We start from the raw sequence: 9,625 nt of genomic DNA, 5'->3' as shown, positions 1-9,625 counted from the left end.
GGATATTCGGCTCTAGGACGGTCGACTCTAGGACGATCAGCTCTAGGACGTTCGACTCTAGGACATTCGGCTCTAGGATGTTCGGCTCTAGGACGGTCTGCTCTAGGACATTCGGCTCTAGGACGTTCAGTTGTAGGACATTCAGCTCTCGGATATTCGGCTCTAGGACGGTCAGCTCTAGGATGTTATTTATTGTATATATTTTAAGGCTTTATAAGCCCTTCCCACACTCTTGCAATGTTCTAAGCAATGTTCTAAGCAATGTTCTAAGCAATGTTCTAAACTAAACGCTCTAAAAGAGCACAGTGAAAGAGAGCAGACGGACTGATGCTCCAGTTACTGAGCCAATCAGCGCCCAGGATACAGAAGGCGCTGATTGGCTCAGTAACCGTAGCATGTGTCGTGTACAATCTTGCGTTGAAAACCCACGAAGCTGTGATTCCGCAAATGTCGAACCGCGAAGTACCGAGGGACTACCGTATACTGCAGCGGGAGGAGTTTTACAGGAGCTCTGCACCGTGTGTCTCGTGGACTATGTCAAAAACGAACATCCCGCAACCACGTGACCGCGAGCCGACTGTTCGGCTTCGGATGGAGTACGCCGGGCCCTTTTGTCTGTTAATGCTCAGAGCATGTGTTAAAGATGACTCTCAGCTACTACCACACCAAACTCTGGCTCACTGTTAAATTAACTGAGTTGTGGTCATTTTTGTTTGGCTGTGGCAGCCATGTTGAATCAGGTTGATCCTAAATATTATTTGTAGACAAACATTCAACAGTAATTTATTTCCAAGTTTCATTCAAATCCGTTCAAACGAACACGGTTACGTTGTTTTATTGAAATAAAATGTTGCAGTTGCTCCGTGTCGGTGTTTTTCGTTCGAACAGCTCGGACGTGGAACGGCTGCTCAGAATCCAGAAGGAGTAGATGCAGCTTGAAGTGACGACGTCGTGAAAAACATTATTTTGTTGCAGACTGCTGAACGCACCTTCGTTTGCTGCGCGCGACACAAATGAAGTCATGTTAAAACACACGTTGCTCCATCTTACTGGGAAAATGTTCCCTCTGATTAATGCTGGACTGGATTTTAGCCCATCAGGAGCTCGGGGCAGATCTGTTTTCTTTAGTGCGTGTGGTAAATTTGATGGGGCTCTGGCTTTAACGCTGTTATCCTCACGGCTCTGTGCAGAGCAGCCTTCTACTTCATTTCTTTCTCCGACATTTGCACGTAAAGACCGTCAGGTCCTGGCTCCTCTCCGGGTCTGAAAACTGGATTTTAACGTCTCACAAGAAAGTTGACGGACGCTAAATAAACTTCTTCGTGTATCGTATAGACGTTTTAACTCCTTAAATTACTTATGTAATAAAATTTTGAACAATAATATCTTAATTGTTTAAAATTTATGCTAAAAACCAGATTTGCTCTTCAGGTAGCCGGACAGTTTTCAGCTTCACTGTGATCGATAATTTGACAGATTAGTCAGAAACTAGATTTTTTTTGTTTAAATTCTTATAATTTTTTACTGTTTATGTGAAGAAAGCTCCTCGTGCCTGCAACAGTTCTTAGAAAAGCGTGTTTTTGTCAGGATACAGAGAAAGTAAAGTACCGTATATTCCGGACTATAAGGCGCTTTAAGCGAAACAAAACAGTCGGATAAGTCAAACTTTATTCAACTCGTACACAACAACCACATAAAATCAGTTGGAGGTCAAAAAGCACAACCAGAATTCATACATAAGGCGCACTGGATTAAAAAGCTCACTGTTGAATTCTGAGAAAATTAAAGGATTTTAAGTGCCGTATAGTCCGATAAATACGGTACTCGCAGTTCACACTTTAAATCGTCCTTTTACAGGTTTGAGGACAACTCAAAGCTACAGCTTTAAATACAGTATTAGAAACTTATTTTAAAACGCTGCCAATGGACAACTATAAAGCTGCTGAATTAATTCTTTGTTGGAAATACTTTTAAATTAGGACTTTCCAAAAAATCAAACCAAACATTTCGCCTGAATTGAGACCGACTCTGATAAAACTAGTTTTAAATCCAGGCTCTCCGGTACAAAAGGAACACGCTGAGACGGAGTCGAGATGTGAAAAAACACCAGTACGGCTAAGAGTTCGTCGTCTCACGACTAATCACCTGATTTGTAAACGCTCATTATTCACAGCTCTGGTGTCGGAGAACATTTGTGAGGAAACCACGTCGATATTTATCAAACATGAATTAAACGATAAAACTCAGGGAAACACCGTGTCCAACAGATTAGCAAATAAACTCCTGGATTAACTCGAGTCAGTTTGTGTGTGTTCACTGGTTTTACTAAAAGTGTCCAGCAGATAAAATAAATACAAATAAAGTAACTAATAAAAGGGCCAATACAACTAAAAAAAGAAAAAGAAAAATTATGATCACACTTTAAGCTTTGAATTGTATTTATAACTAAAAAAAAATGGTAGTTGCTCTGATAAAGTCAAAAAAACCTTCTGGGAGGGAGACAGGGAATTATTGAGGAGCACACAGAAGCAACTAAAAGTCAAGATCAGAAGTGGCAAGGAGGTGTACAAGAAGAATCTGGAGAGCAAGCTCTCGCAGAACAATATCAGAGAGGTGTGGTCAGGGATGAAACGGATCACAGGCTTCAAGCAGGAGGATCAGAAGGATGGAAGCCTGGACACGTTCTTCAATAGGTTCAGTTCAGGAACAAGCTCAGCATCCTCCTCTCTTGCCCACAGCCAAACATACATACCACCCTCCATTGACCCAAGGCTGTCCTGTCACACCTCAAATATTTTATCTACCACCTCAGTCATGGACCCTTCTTCTACATATTGGTCTTCAACTAAATCAGAAGATGCTGATACCTCCTTTGCCTCCCCCCTCTGCATCTCCAGAAGTCAGGTGAGGAAGCAGCTGGAGAGACTGAACCAGAATAAGGCTGCAGGTCCAGATGGTGTCAGTCCCAGAGTCCTGAAGGTCTGTGCAGAGCAGCTCTGTGGGGTTCTGCAGCACCTCTTCAACCTTAGCCTGACCCAGGAGAAGGTTCCAGTGTTGTGGAAAACATCCTGTCTTGTTCCAGTACCAAAGAAAACTCACGCATCAGTCCTCAATGACTATAGACCTGTTGCCCTGACATCCCACATCATGAAGGTCCTAGAGAGACTTCTGCTGACCCACCTGACTAAACAAACAAGCACATATCAGGACCCACTGCAGTTTGCTTATCAGCGTGGACTTGGAGTTGAAGATGCCATCATACACCTGCTTCAGCAAACTCACTGTCATCTAGAAAAGGCAGACAGCACTGTGAGAGTCATGTTCTTTGATTTCTCCAGTGCATTTAACACAATCCAGCCTGATCTGCTTTGTCAGAAACTTCAGAAGACTCAGGTGGAGACCTCAACAATCACCTGGATCAAAGACTACCTGACAAACGGACCACAGTTTGTGAGACTGAAGGGTTGTGTCTGACCAGGTGGTCAGTAGCTCAGGAGCACCACAGGGGACTGTACTCGCACCATTCCTTTTCACTCTGTACACCTCAGATTTCCAGTACAAAACAGACTCCTGTCATCTGCAGAAATATTCAGATGACTCTGCAGTGGTCGGGTGTATCAGAGATGGACAAGAAGCTGAGTACAGGGAACTGGTGGACCGCTTCGTGGCATGGTGTGGAAACAATCATCTCATCTTGAATTTGAACAAAACAAAGGAGATGATTGTAGATTTCAGGAGAAACAGGAACAGGTCCAACCATATTTCCATCATGAGAGAAGAAGTGGAGGTGATGGAGAAGAATAAATACCTTGGGGTTCACCTGGACAACAGACTGGACTGGAAATGCAACAGTGAAGCGTCTACAAGAAGGGACAGAGCAGACTGTACTTCTTGAGGAAGATGAAGTCCTTCAGTGTTTGCAGCAAGATGCTGCATATCTTCTATAAGTCTGTTGTAGAGAGCACCATCTCTTCTGCCATCCTCTGCTGGGGGAGCAACACCAGAGCAAGTGACTTAAAAAAGATCAACAAGCTCATAAAGAAGGCTGGCTCAGTTCTGGGGACTCCTCTAGAACCTTTGGAGATGATTGTTCAAAGAAGGATTCTTCATAAAATGAAGGACATTATAGACAACCCTCAGCATCCTCTTCATCAGACTGTCATACAACAACAGAGTGTCTTCAGTCAGAGGCTTCTTCAGATCCGTTGTAGGACAAACCGCTACAAGAGATCCTTCCTGCCCACAGCCATCAGCATCTAACAACTCTTTAATGAAAGCAGGATGATGAGTTACCACAACATATAATTTCCCTCTGGGATTAATAAATTACTTTTGAATTTGAATTGAATAAATATTTTGTGTAAATTATCTCATCCTTTTAAACATGGTTTTAAAACTAAAGGCCTAGCTTGGTTGTTGAAATGGTGTGCAGAGGCAGGTCAGCCGGCTCAAGACCAGAAAGTCACGGTTCGACTCCCCGCCATGCCCACATGCCGTGGTGTCCTTGAGCAAGACACCAAATCCCTAATTGCACCCTCGGCGCCTACATAGCTGCCCACTGCTCCACCTGGGTGCATCTCAGGTGTGATGGGTTAAATGCAGAGAACTAATTTAATGTATTGGAACCTACATGATGACAACACAGCACTCATCTTAATTTCCTAGAAGGAATGCATATCACCCGCCGCCTTTCATGTTAAAGTTTTATGGCTCCTTGAGAAAATGTTTTTAAGAAATGGCTGCACAGTCTTGTCTGTCTCTACGCTGCCTCTCCCTGTTCTTAAATCACTAATGGGTCCACGTCCGGCAGAAATGTAAGCTTTCAAAAATTAAGCGAGCGTCGTGAATTAAAAGAGGCGTGGAGCCGAACTCAGCTGGGTTAACGTGGAGCATAACACTTTAATGAAATGTGACAAACGTCTCCCTCGTATCGTTTTCAAACTGTGACAGATGGACTCGGTGTGGTGGTTCTTTTAGTGGCTAATTATTCTTTTAAACTAAATACGAAGTTTCTGTTAGTCCATCATCGATCTCTCTGTAATCTGTTTGTTTGTCGTTTAGTCCCGTGACCAGGTGGTTGCACAGTCCGTACGTCAGACTTCATCACGTTATTGAGCCGCAGACATCGGCTTCCCTTTTCACGTTGGCTGTTTCGCCTCTGTTACTACCTCTCTTCATAAAGACGCTTGATGGGTGGGTTGGCTTTAAACCCCTTCGCTGCCTCGGTCCGTTCAGAAATCCCACCAGACTGAGTTGTATAGCTCTGTCGTAGATTTCCCATATAACCCCTCTGACAGAATTATTTATCAGTTCTGATTTTTGTAAATGTTTTATTTTGAATGAACTTGTCTGAGGGCCGGACTGAGCTCACCCGCAGGCCGGATGTGGCCCCCAGACCACCAGTTATATAGCCCTGCTTTAGACTAAACTCCTCTTTTTAATGAGAAGGAATGGAATCGTAGCCATTTTGGTCAAATCTTGAAAATAATGAGATGAATCTTGTTGATGTCTTCCTGCTTTAGGAATGGATTAACGAAGACTCTCCTCTACTACCACATCAAAATTTAGCTCCTTATTTGTAAATCTAACCAAGATACGGCCATGCTCATGTCGACTAAGGCTGCTTAGCTGTGGCAGCCATCTTGAATTATGCAAAGGTAATGGATGCACATCCAATGATTACGTTCTGAAGGCTTCATTAACCCCAGCTAGTGTTTCACAGGATGTTTTGCTAATACTCCACACATTCACTGACGCAGGCAGAAACATTATCACCCCTCTCCTCCAGTGGCAGGTGAGAACTTTTGTAGAGATCTGTGTCAAAGTGTGATTTCTTTTAGCAGCTCCTGTAGCAGAGAGGCAGCGTGGGCGCAGTGGCTTTACAATACAACCGTGAATCCACAGAATGCCAACAAACAAAAAATAAACAAGTTCTTAGTGTTCATATTCGAGTTCTTTGAAATTTTTTTTAGAGCTGATCCTTTTTTATTTTACCTTGATTCTCGTGTTGTGTAGCCTGGAGTAGAAGTGGCCGTGAACCTGCTTGATATTTATTCGACTGGCGTTCGTTTCATAAAGGCCTATTTTTCCGTAAGCATCCGCTCCAAGGTCGGTGTCTGACCGCGTGACTCGTCTTCCTCCATCTTTGTTGCTCCAAGTGAGTCACACTCGGGTCGACAGCAGCCGCGTCCGATCGTCCCAGTTTGAGTTAATGACTGATGGACCAACAAGTCCCCCCTCTGTGCCGACTCCAGCCGGTGTTGGTTAATAACTAATTGCTGCGTGATGTTTACCGACACCCGCCAAGGTAAGAAAGTGGTACAGACGTTATCGCCCGCCGCTGAAGGCGAAGACTTTGGGATAGTAGTGATGATAGTAAACAGTCTCTGTATGTGTTGATTTGTTGGAACAGTTAGCAAAATATTAATGGATCACTGACTGGATTTTAATGTAGTTTTCAGGACGCGGTCATTTAGATGCAACGAACTAACTTTTGCAGAAACTCAATTCAAGTTTGCCGCCACAGCTAAGTGATCTTAGCAAATACAAAAATGGACGTAACTAAGTCGGTGTTACAGATACGGTGTGGTGTGGTAGTAGCTGAGACTGATGCCTCGTTTATACTAAACTTGAGCAACAACTACTGGAATCAACTTTGTCTGACTGTTGGCAAAATATCTCACCAACAACGAGGCGGACTTTAATGTGTACAAAGTAATCCATCTTGTGCTGCACATCAGATGTGACGATTAACCAACTTCACTTTACAGACTTTTACCAATAAAGGTTTGGGATCAAGTCTGGATTTATCGGCTCATTAAGGCTTTGCGATGATAAAATCCTAAAAGTTAAAGTGAAGTCACGTTTGTGAAGAACGGATTCCCTTTCTACATTTTCTAAAGCAAACAGCTCTTCTTCTGCCTGTACTTCCTGCTGCAGTGTTTTCTCTGTAGCAACACCTACAGCTCGGGAGGAGAACTGCAGCAGCGCCATCGTAAACAGCAACAAACACTGAAAACGTGCTTGAATCAAAGGGAATCGACACGCAAACAATGCGTTTGTGCAGCCCGATTCAAGATGGCTGCCACAGCCAGCTGGGCTTCAGATAACACAAAACTAGCGTTAATTTAAATTTAGGCTTTTAAGCTAAAGTTTTGTGTTATTCAAGTTGATTATTTTCCTCATCACATACTTTGAGCGCAAAAAAAGTGTGACATTGTTACAAACAACCCTGTTTGTCTGTTAGCAAAACATCACGAGTTGTCGAACAGATTTTTAATGATCATGCGTGTATTTTTTGCTGTATAAGTCATGTTTTTTTTGCATAATTTGCATACCCTGCAACATTTTTGTCCATATTTACAAACCAATTTTTGGCTGCGATATGACCATTTTAATTTATTCTGACTGAAAAAAATTGAACACTAACATTTTCAGTCGCTAGATGGCAGGCGAGTAGTAAGGCATGCCGTTGTATCATGTAATGGAGTTAAACTCAAAGCAGTCTGCTCCTCAGATAAATAATGTTAAATTATTATTTTTAAATATGATTGTTTCTGTTCAATGCCCTGAGACGACTTCTGTTGTGGCTTGGCGCTATATAAATAAACTGAAATTAATTGAATTAATAGGTAAAAGTGGCTATTAATGACACAATCTGCTTGCCATAGCCTGCCACCATCGTCTGCTTGAAGCAACCGAATCAGCTTCATTTTGATGCGCCGCTCCGGCGAAATGCAGCTAATTTGACCGTCAAAGTGCATTTATTAAGTAAAAGTTCAACCGAGACACACCTTTACCGTAAACTAGAACTAACAAATAATTGTTTTAGGTGCTTATCTTGTTAAATTCTTGTTAAAGTCCTCCTGTGCATGACCCCACGGCCACCATTTGGCAGCCTATCGATTTTTGGCACAACACCGGCTCACGTTTCCGGGTTGTCAGCGGTGACGCGTAATAGATGCGACGTATACGGCAAAGCAGTTTTTCATTTTCAACTCAACTAATGGAGTTAACCCAATTCAAGATGGTCGTCACAACTACTTGACTTTAGAAAACACCAAAATGACTAAAGCTCAGTGAATCGTGCAGATTTTAAGCTAATATTTGTGTGGTAGTAGCTGAGAGTCATTCACCGCTAACGGATCAGGCGAGCTATGCACTTAGCGGTTTGTTAAAGTTTGACCAAACATATATTCACTCCTTTAAGGAATGCTGTCTTTATTTTATTTGTTTGTTTGTTTGACGCAGACGTGGGTCAGTCAAGTGCAGCTCCAGTTTTTTGGCGTTAGCCTCCAAGGAAAAGTGTACAGCTGGTTTCTGCATGCAGCTTGTTTACCGGAGGGGACCCAGGGCAGAAAAAAAAGCCACGTGGTGAGAAATGTTCGTTATCGCCTGCTGTTGAACGGCAGTAGTTTCTTGCCCGTGCCTTTTGTGTGCGTTCAGTATCATGGAACCACTGGACGGATTTGACTGAACCGTTCAGTAATCATCGGATGTTCATCTACATTTATAGGCTGCCTGATTCAAGATGGCTGCCACAGCCACTTAAAAAACGTAAACATGGCTACAGCTGGGCTGTTTGTACAGCTATTCACTTAAAATCTGGTGTCATCCCAAACACCCCGTTTGAGCTCTATCCGATCGCACAAGAAGATCACTGTTTAAAATTGACCATAAACTCAGTCACACCCAGTTTGTCTGTTAGTAAAATATCTCACGAACCGCTGGATTTATTTTAACACAAGTTTCAGGAAATGATGAGTAGATGCACTTTTAGAGCTAACGCAACTCAATGTGGCCCCCGTAGCTAACTGAGCTTAGCAAACACAAAACAGGCTATAGCACCGTCACTGATATTTAACTAAACTTCATGGTAGTAGCTGAGAGTCATTCAAAACGCACAGCCTGAGCGTGACGTTTCACAATATTTCTTGGTTTTACAGAAGTGCCTACAACTTCTCAACAGGGCGTCCGTGGTTAGAGCAGTCGTCCTCCAATGCAAGAGTTGGGGGTTCGACTCCAGCAGTCACCTGCCCAAGTGCCCCTAGGCAAGACATTGAACCGCTCATTGCCTCCGATGTGTCCCACGCACGTGATTATTCTTTGTATAGATCTAGCAGAGCGCTGCATGAATGGGTCAGTGAGGCACAGATTGTTGTAAAGAGCTTGATCCGATAGAAAGGAGCTGTACAAGCACAGTCCATTTATCACGAGACGATCTCCGACTAAAACTCTCGTGTGAAAGACGGCGGGCGATATGCAGTCATTCGTGAAATGCTAAGCCTTAAGTGCGATTTCACGTTGAGCGTATTGTGCTCCCGTCGGAGCAGTTTATAAGTACACGCTCACCTTTCCAGGAAAGACCGATAGCTGAGACAGGATGGGGGAAGTCCTTATCATCCGGCCTCTCGACTCCGACTAAAATAGACTCGAAGCGAGCGCAGATGAAGCTGATTACACCTTCAGCTTCAGCTGCCCGGGTCAAACTCAGGTCTGTCAGAATTAAGGGAACGGGTTCGGCGCTTCGTGTGGGGAAACAAAACGAGCTCGAGGCTGAGAGGAGAGACGTGCGCTGGAGTTTTTGTGGTTTGGTAGGGAGGGGGTGGTACTTTAAACTGCTGAG

The 9,625-nt window shown here is 43.4% G+C and overlaps 1 protein-coding gene across 1 annotated transcript in view; it reads left to right on the top strand.

Annotated features, from left to right (window-relative positions):
• bcl9l (bcl9 like) overlaps nt 1-9,625 on the top strand; it is a 31,584-nt gene that overhangs the window by 6,404 nt on the left and 15,555 nt on the right. The window lies entirely within an intron of this gene.

This window comes from Nematolebias whitei, chromosome 6, assembly GCF_014905685.2.
Source record: "Nematolebias whitei isolate Nwh7 chromosome 6, NemWhi1, whole genome shotgun sequence".
Taxonomy (NCBI): Eukaryota; Metazoa; Chordata; class Actinopteri; order Cyprinodontiformes; family Rivulidae; genus Nematolebias; species Nematolebias whitei.
This window is presented reverse-complemented; position numbering and strand designations above follow the sequence as displayed.